At 42.5% G+C, this 3,635-nt stretch overlaps 1 pseudogene; it reads right to left on the bottom strand.

The window, feature by feature from the left end:
- On the bottom strand, positions 1 to 3,398 carry LOC138152792 (chromatin modification-related protein MEAF6 pseudogene; annotated as a pseudogene).
- Between the last annotated feature and the right edge of the window lie 237 nt (positions 3,399 to 3,635).

Raw genomic sequence — 3,635 nt, 5'->3', positions numbered from 1 at the left:
CTATATCTTGGTGAATTTGTATGAGGGCTTGGCTCTATAGCCTATAAGCTTCTGTACTAATGGGTTTTCAGATAATTGACTCGGCTTTTTGTTTAGCTTCAGATGAATCCTGTGTTGGTTTTTATTCTTCCTCTTCATATGGCAGCTGTGATGCTTCCCTGAAGAGGTGGGGCAAGCAGTCTTCTGGGGTTTTACTCCCCTCACTGATCAATCCAGATCCCCTGTGTCCTCTTGGCTGAGTTCATTCTCTTATTTGTGAAAGTCTAGAGACTTGTCACTCTGTGTATCACTGCCCAGTTCCCCCCCCTTTTTTTACTTAAAAAAATGCTTTATTAACTTCTGATTTACATCATTCATTTCCACCAGATTTTGAGTTACAAATTTTCTCCCTGCTTTTCCCCCACCCACTGCCCCAAAATAGCAGTCCCACAGGATATCCCCTCCTCCAATCTGCTCTGTCCCATATTTTCTCCCATAATCCTTTCGACTTTTCCAATGGATCTCTATGCCTCAGTGCCTGTATATCTTATTTCCCAATTACATGTAAGATGGTATTAATAATAGTATATATATATATATATATATATGTATATACACACACAAATATATATAGTACTTATATATATTTGAATATTTGATTTTAAAACTTTCAATTCCAGATTCATTCCCTTCCTTCACCGTCACCCACCCCCACTGTGAAGACAAGCAGTTCAGTATAGGTTGAACATGTGTGGCTAATGCAAAACAACAACATAGTAGATATATTGTAAAAGACTGATTACACTTCCCTCCCTCCCATCCCACCTCCCACCCGCTCCACTCTCCACCCTGATCCTATCCCTTTTCAAAAGTAGGTGCTTCCAACTTCCCTCTCTACCAGCCTGCCCTCTCTTCCATCATTCCCCCTCTCATCCCCTTCCTCCCCTATTCCCTGGAGGGTGTGATACCATATTTAGTGTGTATTTCACTCCCTCCTCAAGCCAGATTCAATGGGAATAATGTTGACCCATTCTATTTTGCCTTCCTATTCTTCCCCTCCATTGTAACCATTTTCCCTTGCCTCTTCTGTAAGAGATAGTTTACCCCAATCTGTCTCTCCCCATCTCCTCTTATTATATTGCTCTCACCTCTTAATTTCACATTTTAAGTATCATCCCTTCCTGTTAAATTGGTCCTGTACCCTTTATCTATGTATACCTGTAAACATATATACACACATTCACATATGTATTCGTATGCCCATATACCCTCATATATAGACATATATGTATATATTTATAATCCCTTCAACTACTGAGAAAAGTTTCATAAGTTACAATTACTGTTTTTCCATGTAGGAATGCTAATAGTTCAACTTTGATGAGTTCCTTATGATTTCTTTTCCCTGTTTACCCTCTCATGCTTCTCTTGCTTCTTGTATCTGAATGTCAAATTTTCTATTCAACTCTGTTTTTTTCAGCAAAAATGCTTGAAATTCCTCTATTCCACTGAATGACCGTATTTCCTCCTTAAACATGATACTCAGTTTTGCTGGGTAGGTGACTCTTGGTTTTAATCCCAGCTCCGTTGACCTCTGGAATATCACATTCAAAGCCCTTCGATCCCTCAGTGTAGAAGCTGCCAGATCCTGGGTTATCCTGATTGTGTTTTCACAATATTCAAATTGTTTCTTCCTGGCTGCTTGTAATATTCTCTCCTTAATCTGGGTATTCCGGAATTTGGTATAATATTCCTAGGAGTTTTCTTTTTGGGATCATTTTCAGGAGGTGATCAGTGAATTCTTTCAACCTCTATTTTGCCCTCCAGTTCTAAAACATCAGGGCAGTTTTCTTTGAGAACTTCCTGGAGGATGCTTTCTAGGTTCTTACTTTGGTCATGGCTTTCAGGTAGTCCAATAATTTTTAAATTATCTCTCCTGAATCTATTTTTCACGTCAGTGGTTTTTCCCATGAAATAATATCTATTTCACGTTGCTTTCTATTCTTTCATTTTTCTGGATCTGTTTAATAGCATCTTGATTTCTCACAAAGTCATTAACTTCCATTTGCTCCAATCTAATTCTGAATTCTCCTCATTGAGCTTTTGAGATTCTTTTTCCATCTGGAAAATCAGCTTTTTAAGGCATTCTTCTCCTCATTGCCCTTTTGAGCCTCCTTTGCCATTTGAGACAGTCTGTTTTTTAAGGTATTATTTTCCTCAGTAAGGCTGTTGACTCTCATTTCATAATTTTCTTGCATCGTTCTCATTTCTCTTCCCAATTTTTCCTCCACTTCTCTCATCTGCTTCTTAAGGTCCTCTGTGAGCTGTAACCAGCTTGTATTTTCCTTTGAAGCTTTTGGTGAAGGAGTTCTGACTTCACTGTTTTCCTCCTGTTGCATGCTTTGCTCCTTTTTGTCCCCCAAATGGGAGTGTATTGTTGGAATCTTCTGTCTACTTAGTTTCCTCTGCCTGCTCATTTTGCCACTCAATTACTTGACTTTTGCATTTTTTGCCACAGTAGGACTCTGCCACCAGACAGGGGAGATTTCGTCCCAAACGCTGGGGTTTTCTCAGCTGCCTGAGGTATTAGATGGGTCCCCTCTCTGAGGTCTCACACACTCTGGCAAGCTGGACACACACCCCAGGACCTCCACCCTAGACTGCAATCCAGATCCAAGCAGGTTAAAAGCAAGAGCGATTACCCCTCAGACTGGTGCTTGGTTCCCCTACACTCTGCATGCCAGGAGCTGAAGCAGTCACGTGACACCGGCTGACTGTGCTGGCCTCTCAGCTGCTTCTTGCCCCAGGGGTAAAAGCCATGCACTCCCACTTACTGGTTCCAAAGTCCAGATGGCACTGGCCTCTCACCTTGTCCTTCGCATCTATGGGTTGATAAATCTGGAAACGGCCACAGCTGCTGCTGATCTGGAGTCCCTCTGGCTGGTGGCTGGTCAGGCCTGCCCTGGGACTAAAGCCTCCCTTGGTGCTGGGCTCAGCTCCCAGAGCACTGAGCTGGATTCCTGCCAGCCTGCCGGGCTGTCCTCAGTGGGAGGTTAGCTTCTCTGTGTCATTGTGTGGGTTCTGCAGCTCCAAAGTTTGGTGAGAGTCCCCTTTTTACACGGATTGGGGAAGGTAGAAGCCGGAGCCGTGGGAAGGTCATGCTTCTACTCTGCCATCTTGGCCCTCCCCCCTTCCCTTTTTTCAAAGAGTGGGTTCCAAACTCCAGCAAATGCAATGACTGCTGCTGCTAAACTAACTAAGGATTTACTGAAGAGTTTCTTGGCTTCCTTAAATTTTCAGTTCCTATGATCATATTTTGCTATTGGAGTTTTGCCTGCTTCTGATTGTGCTTGGCCACCTCTAGCCAGTTCCTGCAAGGTGTCAGGGATCTGAGGAGATGCCATCTTGTGCATGAACATGAACCATGTTGGGCCAAGGTACAGAGGAAGGAGGCCCTGAGTTGCATCTTAAGGGAAGATAATGACTCTATGAGACATGTAAGGAATGAATACATGCCAGACATGGAATTGGGAAAATAACAGAAAGGCCAGTTTGGATAAAGTGTGGAAAGAGGTTTATTTAGAAGGAGCCTGGAAAGATATGGTAAGGTCGGTTTGTATAGAACATTAATAACCAAACAAAAGAATCTACATTTT

This window comes from Petaurus breviceps, unplaced genomic scaffold (assembly GCF_028583685.1).
Source record: "Petaurus breviceps papuanus isolate PSGF00001 unplaced genomic scaffold, PetGlider_PUasm1.0 90925, whole genome shotgun sequence".
Classification (NCBI taxonomy): Eukaryota; Metazoa; Chordata; class Mammalia; order Diprotodontia; family Petauridae; genus Petaurus; species Petaurus breviceps.
Note: the sequence above shows the minus strand (reverse complement) of the source record. Positions and strands in the feature narration are given on the sequence as shown.